The following is a 9,987-nucleotide window of genomic DNA, read 5'->3' as shown; positions in this document are numbered from 1 at the left end:
ACTCTAGGATACTTGACACAGGATGTGGTATTCTGTTCTGATGTGAAAACACTAAGTCGAAGTAGGAAGTTGAGACAAGGACAACTTGACTTGATGATGGGAAACAAGATTAGAGTAGTTGTTACTGCGATCGAGGATTTCAAGCTTGTTTTGTCTAATGAATTTTCAATTAGTTTAATAGATTGTTGCTATTCACCTTTAATGGGAAACATTATTTCCTTTCATTCATTGTATCTTGATAGTTTTACTTTTATTTTTGACAATAATAATGGTTGCAATTTAGTTTGGAAGAATGATGTTCTTCACTTTAAAGCAAGTTCGTGCAATGGCATTAATATAATTTTTATAAGAATAATGAAAAATGATAGCATAATGTTAAACATTGGTTCATCCAAATATGTTTTAGATATATCATGTTTATGGAATTGTCAACTTGGCTATATAAACAAGAAGTGAAACACCACGCTCCAGTTGTATAATATCTGTGTATCATTTAACTTAGAGTTAGATGATGTATGCGAATCTTGCTTACTTGGCAAGATGACAAAGGCACCATTCACAGGTGACTGTGAAGGAGGTAATGATTTATTGGACCTTATACACATAGGTGTATGGGGACGATTCAGGTCTACCACATGACATAGAGAAAGGCATTTCATCACTTTTATTGATGATTTCGATAGATATTGATATGTCTATTTGATTAGACATAAGTCTAAAACCTTCTAGGCATTCAAGAAATTCCAATGAGAAGTAAAGAATCAACTGCGCAAGAAAATCAAGATACTCCGATCTGATAGAGGCAGAGAGTGTCTCAGCGATGAATTCTATGATTATATTAGGAGTTATGGAATAGTTTCACAACTTGCTCCTCCAAGAACACCACAACACAATGGTGTGTCTAAAAGAAGAAATCTAACCTTATTCAACATGGTTCAATCTATAATGACTCGCACTACACTTCCAATACGTTTTCTAGGGCTATTCATTAGAAACTGTCACTTACATTCTAAACCTTGTACCAACTAAGAAGGTATCTAAGACACTATTCGAGATATGGAACACTACAAATAAAATTACATTTAATGGCACTATTTAACTATTTTATGCCACTATTTAACTGCAAAAATAGTTATTATTTTCATACTTTTAGTGGCATTTTTTTAACAAAAAAATTATATTAATAAATTAAATCTGATTTTTTTTATTTTAAATGAAATATAAAATAATTATAGGACAATTAAGATAAAACAAAAACAGAATATCATTACATCAGTTCAAACTTGTCTAGAAACAATAATTTCAATACATTTAGTTACACATTAAACTTGAAGAACTCCAAAATTAAAATAACATCAAAAACAACTACAATGAAGAATAATTGTGAAGGTCATTCAAGAGAGTTCGGTTTGCATATTGTCCACCAAAAATGACTAAAGTACCACCCACAACTGTAACTGATTGACCCCCACGTGAAACCTGCAACAGTAACACAAAACAGAAATATGTTTAAAGTCCATCAATAACAAATGGTTGAGTTTTGTTGATTGATTTGATTTCTTGCATAAATTTGACGAATATGTTGAGAAGGGTAAAATGGTCATTTTACTCTTATTCAAATAGTTCATTCTGTCCAAAAAAGAAACAGTATTTGTTCATACAAAACTTACTCCAGACATCATTTATGCAATGCATAAACATAACAAAAAAGTTTGCATATTGTGATTAAAATCTGATGTTCATGTGTATATTTTTACTTTTCACAGTGTATAATTTTTATAGTTTTAGAACACAATTAATAACTATATTTTGGAATATTGTTTGATGCTTATGCCTAATGGAAATAAAAACTAATGGAAAAAGATTAAGAACACATACAGGTGGTTTTCCATAGGTCTTCATAGTTGACCAAGTATTCTTTTGCAGATCAAATGCCTTCATTGTTTCAATAAAATTAAATACATATAAGAACAAATAGCTATATTTTGCAATTAAGTTATGTTTGACTAAAAAGGATAGTAAAAATTCAAACAAACCATTGACAACTTCAGAAGGATTCTTCAAATGTCCTACAATTGATATAAGCTTATTCCCTTCCCATGGTATCTACAAAATCAACAATGAAAATTATTTACAAATTTATAAAATCATTGCTCAATAAATTTTTATATATATAAAAAAATATCTTGATACTGACCAAAGAATACCCAGCACAAGGAGTTACTGTGACCGGAGCCTTAGAATTCGGTTTGACTTCAACCTTTGACCATGTCCAAAAGTCTTTTTAGAATGCTCGCCAAATTCCATCCTCATGCTCAAGTGGCTTATAAGTTATAATAGTTTGCAATTAACTTTTTTTTTTGCATAACAATATATCTCCTTGACATAAATGACATAAGATAGCTACAAAATCTGTAAGAAAACTAATTATGCATACTAAGTGCAAAAACAGGCTTAGATGTGTCAATAATCGAATGGAACAAATAGATGAACAAAAATGCTATGCCTTTCGAACAATGTGACCAAGATCCATAAACAACCACAAGAACATAATCAAAGTCCAAATGAACAAAAAATTATGTATTTAGATGTGTAAATTCTGAAACCAAACTTAAAACATTATTAAAAAAAAGAACATCATGATTCATGAACCACATTGTGTCTCTAATCTATCTCCAGAAAACTACTACAAAATCAAAAGATGCATGTGGAATTACCTCAAGGGTGAGAACCATAGCCATTTACTGTTCTTTCTTGCACTAAATCAAGCTTCTTCTCGACTAACACTTTGCCTTCATGTTTAACATTATCATCTCCATCATCTTCGCTATCCAAAGTAAACTGAGCATGATCCAGATGCAGCATCTCAGCTCCGAGTGGTTTATATTGCATTGATTCATTGCTCACGCCATGTTTTCCAGCTAAGTAAACTATAAACTCCAGCAACAAAACACACAAGAAGTGCAAGATGACAATTGAATTGCATGGTAGGAATGGCTCTAGCTCTATGAAACTCAGGATGTCCTTTACACCTGATTGTAAATTTTCCTCTACTCTTTTCAGGCATGAAGCAACCATTTATGATAGAGCTCGAATATAATGAAATCCCCATTTGAACAAACCACATCCCTTGCAGAACCAAACCAACTCCTCGCCCTAACCTAGAATAGTTTGATTTTGGGGTTCTGAGTTCGAGAAGTGTGGAGACGATACAAATACAAATTGGAACAAGGAGTAGATCATAGTAACGATTCTCGATCCCGTCTGGATCTTTCTTATGGATGTAAAACAGAAAGAATTTTTCGACGAAACCAAACAGACAGAGAACATTGAGGATTGATGATGGGAATTGGAATGGGAGCAGTGAGGAGGATCTGTGAACGTAGGAGGATGACAAGGGAAGAGGATATCGCAGTCAGGGTGGACGAATCTAGGTCGATAGGCGAAAGCGCATGGCGGAGCGGAGCATTGCAGTTCCCACGAAGAAGAAAGGCACGAGCAGGCGAAGCACGGGCTAAGGCACGAACGAACAGATACATATGAGCGAAATTTTTAGTGAAAATAATTTTGTTTTCCCGCTCAATGTAAAAAGGGGCGTTAATGAAAAGTTTTTAAGTTTTTTTCAATTAAAATTTTATTTTGGGTTCTAAGTATTTTATCAATTATTTTAGTAAAATATAAACTTTTAGTGGCACTTTAATTTATAATGCCACTAATAGATATGGAAATTAGTGTCATAAAAAAAATGTCACTATATCTATTAAAATTTATAGTGGCATAAACAAAAGTGCCACTAAAAGTATGATATAGTGGCACAAACACAAAATGCCACTAAAACTTTGTGCCACTAAATGTAAATTTATTTGTAGTGGAAAGGGACTCATCCCTCTTTTTCATGAATTAGAGTCTGGGTTATGAGGCTTTCATTCGTTGTAAAGTAGTAGACAAACTTAAACCAAATCTATAAGGTGTTACTTAGATGGTTATCCCAAAGATTCTTTTGGATACCTGTTTTATAGGCCTAATTAGAACAAAGACTTTATGGCTCGTAGGGCGGTCTTCTGAGAAAGGGAGCTGATATCTCAAGGAGCTAATGGGAGCCAGATTGATCTTGATGAGATTTAAGAATCGACCAATGAAGAACCTAATGTTGGCACTAGCCCTCAACAAGATGTTCAAGAATCTGTTGATCAATCTAACATCCTTCCACCTCCACCTCATAGATCTGATACATAACGTCATCCACCTAAGTTTTATAGTTTCCATATTACTAAGGAGGATGACAACTTGTTAGGTGATAATGAGTCGTACAACTATCAGGAAGCCATGGCGAGCCTAGAAGATGCATAATGGAAATAGGCAATGGAGAAAGAGATTCAATACATATATGATAACTAAGTTTGGAATTTGGTGAAACATGCACTTGGCACTAGAACCATTGGGTGTAAATGTGTCTTCAAGAATAAGAACGACATGGATGGGAATGTACACGCATTTAAATATCAACTAATTATGAAAGGTTATACCCAGACTTGAGTAAATCGACTATGAGGAACCTTTCTCGCCAGTAGAAATGATCAAATCTATTAGGATACTACTTGCCATAACCGCTTCCCATGACTAGAAAATGTATGTAAAGACTGATTTCCTTAATGGGAAATTGACTGAGGATGTTTACATGATGCAACCAAAAGGTTTTGTACAACACAAATATCTGAATAGAGTGGGAAGCGGGAGCTGTTGGAGAATGGTACCCGTAGCCATAAAAAGTTGGTTAAATTATTATAAATAGTAGTGTCATTTTGGGCTACACGCAAGAACAAAAATGAGGAAAACTAAAAAGATATATAATTATAGGGACTAGATTGTTAAGTAATTAATAGTTTAACTAATTATATGATTCTAGAGACTCAGGAATGTTACACATAAAAGATTTAAATGTGACGTTAATTACCAAAGATAAAGATAAATTATAAGCCCTGATAATTATACGTTAGGGTTTAAATCCTTACCCTATAAATAAAGTGGCCTAGAACCAGAGTCAAAGAGAGAGAAAATTAGTCAAGACCCTAAAATTTCTGAAGGTGCTCTCAAATCTTGAAAACCCTAATAGTCGTTTACCGTGTCGCAAAAAAGGAGTCTTTGCGTCGCGGTTAGTCGATTCCAGCTTCAGATATGTTCTGTTTCATGTTGTGGTCTCAGTGTGGTTTCTTCAATTTTGTTATTTGTATCTTGGGTGCGATCACAAGAGAGGGATTGTACGTTGGATTCTCTATGTCCTAACAACTGGCGTAATCAAAGAAGATGAAGAACACAAGTGTGTGTATTTTGTCTTTCTTGTTTTAGCTTATGACTTAATTGCCAAGATCTGGTGAATAGAGGTCCTTATGATTTGGTTATATTTTATATATTGCTTTCTGATGTCCCTTAAATTGTCTAAGGAATCTCATAACCCAACATGAACAACTTAGTCTTCTCTACCATTCAATCTCAACATTCCTTAATTACTCTCCCTCTCTCCCCCTCACTCTCACTCTCACACACACACACACACACACACACACACACACACACACTCTCTCTCTCTCTCTCTCTATATATATATATATATATATATATATATATATATATATCCTCTCAATCTCTCTTTATTTCTCTCACCTACTAAACATTTCTCTTAAAATCTTAGAAAGGCCGTTGAATCCTTCTCAACTTCAAATTCTCAGTGGTAAACTCCTTAGTATATTTATCTACTGAGTTCATCATACTAAGTACTTTCTTTAGCTTAGCAAACCCTTGATTCATCACCTTGAACTCCCTAGAGAACTACATCTTAAGCTCATTGGTCTTCTACATGTTAATACCAATAATCAACACAAAATCAACATTCAATATGAAGGTGGTGTAGGACGAGCTAAATCTCTTGAGGTAACAAAAATGATCCACCTCATGGATTATATACACGTTCCTCTTCATAAGTTATCAAACTTTAAGTACCACTGCTTAGAATTTTCCTTTATGTCATACATACTTTTATTCTTTTTCACCATATTCTTCTTACTAACTATAAGAGGACTCTCAGGTTATGCCTTGCATATGTTATCTTCCAAGATACAATCAAGTTGACCAATTCTATTCACATCTACCTATTATAGATGGAAATTATCAAAGACTATTGCATTTAGGACCGATTCATTGTAGTCATCTATGGAACCGGAGAATCACACTCTCCCTTTTGTTAGATTCCCTTGACCACTAATTTTCCCTTGCAAGTCGTTCCACCATCTATCTCATCCTTAACCCGAAACATCTAACTACTCTACAGTCCACTCAACTCGCCATCCATAGCCTTCTCCCACATTATAGAGTTTATCCTTAAGGTATTTTGTTTTATCCCATTCCTACACATCAATAAGTCATTGGTTGATGGAAAATACATCACTAGAGTACTTCTCTTAGTGGTCCTCCGGATAATAGGATATCTCATATTTGAAACACATGTAACTCCACCCTCAAAACTAGTATCACCAAAGCTGCCACTTATTCTAGATTTATTAGAGCTCACACTACTTCCTGGACATATATTTATCCTTTGACCAATGATATATATTGCATGATTGGGTCCTCCCACTGAAGAAACTAAAGTAGGACTATAAACACCAAAATGAAATGAAACCAACTTCCCAGACTTAGGCAGATTGCTTATCTTTGCAAAACTGACTATCTTTTGTTTGCTAATATCCCACGGCTTAGAAGAATTTGTCAAAATCTTTAGATATGGTATTCTCCTTTTGGATACAATATTCCATATTTTCTTCTCACCTATATTACAAAAACTTTGGTGGCATGTAGTGGATGTCCAACTCTTTCACGACACATGCTTCATCTTTAGAAACCTGCACCCTATACTGTGCACCCTCTTTCATGAATGCCTTTGGATGTCAGCTTAGAACCTCTTGCTAAGCTACTAATTGATTTCACTGTACCATACCAACTATCATGCAAAGATGATAATAATAGCAACAAAATGAATTCATCCTCGAATCCAATATCAACCGAATTCAACCTTGATATGATTGAATTGAACTCATTCACATGATCCCTCACTGAGCCACCCTCCTTCATCTTCAGATTCACTTGCTGCTAAATCAAGAAAACCTTATTCGCTGCTAAAGGTTTTTCATACATATTAGATAGTGCATTCATCAACCCATGATTAGTCTTCACATTAACAATATTGTAAGCTACATTATTTTCTAAGGATAATCTCACCATACTAAGTTCCTGCCGATCTAATAAGTCCCATTCCTCATGCTTCATATCTTTAGGTTTCTTTTCGGACATTGGTTCATGTAATTTCTTTTAGTAGAGATAGTCTTCGATTTCCATTTTCAAAAACCCAAAATGGTGACCATCTTGAAAGCAACTTTTTCAAGTGTCGGTAGCAGAACGTTCTGTCAATCGGGGAAAGTTTTTGGTGATAAGACCTGGAGATATCACAATTTGTCAATATTAACTCTCTCATCTTCAACCATAGCTCTAATACCCATTTATTAGGAAATTCAGCAAAACAAGTTAAACACATTAGTCAAAACAATAAACAAACTTCAAAACTTATGGAATAAAACTTCTGAACACTAAAATAGAAAACTAAACACAATATTAATGTAGTTTCGGTCAAAGTGACCCACGTCTACGAGAAAACGAGAGAGAGAGAGAGAGAGAGAGAGAGAGAGAGAGAGATGATTTTATTTAACTTTCAAGAATAGTTACAATCACTCATAAAGGTTTCACCTCACTTGGCATCTCAAAACAAAAGAATATTTCTTATTTGTAAACTACTCTTATGGATGTGCTCTCAACCTCACAATGATTTTCTCTTGTAAAATTTTTGCACGAGTATGTTGATGGAGATGTGTGCGTATTTATAAGAAAGCATGGAAAACCTTATTTTTGATGTGCCAGGCCTATCCATAATTAACCCATGAAGGGAATGCCATATTTGTCAGTTAATCACATAACACCATACAACTACTTCTAGAATCTTCAACCTTGACGTATGTGTACGACCACCTTCCATGCATCATAACACATTTCGCAACTCCCCAAAAGATCCATACCAGCACTTTCGCAGCTCCAGCAACACATTCTGATCCATGCATCTCTTTCTCTTACCAAGAGACCTTTCTGCCACCAAAGAGAGCATTATCTCACTACGAGATATTTCTATTATTAAATAGAGTTTCCTCTCTTTCTACCACCAAAGAGAGCTTTCTCTCACTAAGATAGATTTTAGCCAAGACTTCACACGCCAACATAGTTTCCCAAATAGTTTTTGATATTTAAATATATTTTTAGTCAATATATGATTTTGATCAATTCCATTTCCACTGATAACAATATTAGGATCTAATGGTGTTTTTACAAGTTTACACCCTAACATTCCAAAACCATGTAATAGTTCAAAACAATAGTTTCTCAACGTTAATATATATATATATATATATATATATATATATATATATATATATATATATATATATCATAATCAATATCAATAAACTCAATTCCTAGAAAAAAAATTAAGTTGATCCAAATCAAAAACTTTGATTTTATCAATTCTATTTATATTACTACCAGTCAAAACAATATATATATATATATATATATATATATATATATATATATATAGATATATACAAATAACATAATAATAGAGCTTTGATCATATTTTATAAAGAATCAATAGTCATTAATACTTTGTACAAACTTTTCGTTCGACTTCGTAGAAGCTTGTTTAAGACCATACATGGATTTCAACAATTTACAAACACAATTCATGATAAAGGAATGCATTATTTACATCTAATTGAAATTATCCCAAATTATTATTGATTGCACGAGTAATTACAACTTCATCTGTAATCATTTTTGCAACCGGTGAGAATATTACCTCATAATCTATACATTCTCTTTGATTGTGCCCTTTAACTACTAACCTATCCTTATATTCCTTTACCTCTCCATTTGTATTATATTTGACTTTATGAATCCAACGACATCGAATAAGCTTTCAATTTGGGGGAAGATCAGTTATTATCCATGTTTTATTTTCATATAATGCTTACTTTCTTCTTTCATTGCAATAATTACATGGTTCAATTGTTTTGTTAAGATTAGAAACAAAGAACAAATTCTAATAATTCATGTACGAATAGTTAATTGATTTTTCAATGCCATATTTGTGTTTGCCTTCAATGACAAAATCTGGAGTTCTAGGCTCACGATTATATTTTCTAATGACACACTTCTCTCTCTACCGGATGAATCCGATATTAAGGGGGTGTTTGGGATTGCTTATTTAAAACAATTTATGCTTCTTTGTAAAAGTGTTTATCAGCTTATCCGGTGTCAAAGCGGAGTTTAAAAAAAATTAGGTTAGTTTATCTGGTACCAAAACGTAATACGTTGATAAGTTGTTTTTTAGTGTTTGACAATTTCTGCTTATACATGTAAAATGACAAATAATGCCATATAACATACTATTGACTTTTTTTGTTTTTTAATTATAGTTTTTTTTATTTTATAATAACTTTTTGATAGAATTAATACCAATAACCTTAAAAAGGTTTATTTTGCAACCTTAAATACCAATAATATGTTCCAAATATATCGTTTCCAAAAATGGTATTAATGGGTTAAGTAATCAATGTTCTATTAAAAGGTTATCTTGTGTGTTATCATAGTAATGTCATGAGAAAATTTAACCAAGAATTAATATAATATGTAAATTATGATTCATAAATTTTCCATTGCACTAGACTAAAAATATAGGAATAAAGTAGTATAATATTAAAAAAAGAAAAGAAGACATGACATGATTGAGGTAAAGTGGAACATGGGATTTGAAAAAGTAAACACAACAGGAGTTGATGTTGATAAACCCTTGATGATAATGCAAAATCGCAGCAGAAGGGTAAAGTTTCT

At 33.0% G+C, this 9,987-nt stretch overlaps 1 pseudogene across 1 annotated transcript; it reads right to left on the bottom strand.

Moving 5' to 3' along the window:
* Nucleotides 1-1,246: 1,246 nt before the first annotated feature.
* On the bottom strand, nucleotides 1,247-3,415 carry LOC145138734 (uncharacterized; annotated as a pseudogene). The gene is made up of 4 exons (XR_013721688.1): nucleotides 2,198-3,415; nucleotides 2,037-2,106; nucleotides 1,879-1,935; nucleotides 1,247-1,479 (listed from the first exon to the last, which is right to left on the bottom strand). The product of XR_013721688.1 is annotated as an uncharacterized LOC145138734 (transcript).
* Between the last annotated feature and the right edge of the window lie 6,572 nt (nucleotides 3,416-9,987).

Source organism: Lactuca virosa, chromosome 9, assembly GCF_052849685.1.
Source record: "Lactuca virosa cultivar CGN04683 chromosome 9, Lactuca_virosa_CGN04683_v6, whole genome shotgun sequence".
Classification (NCBI taxonomy): Eukaryota; Viridiplantae; Streptophyta; class Magnoliopsida; order Asterales; family Asteraceae; genus Lactuca; species Lactuca virosa.
The sequence above is the reverse complement of the archived record's forward strand: the minus strand, read 5'-3'. Positions and strand labels throughout refer to the sequence as shown.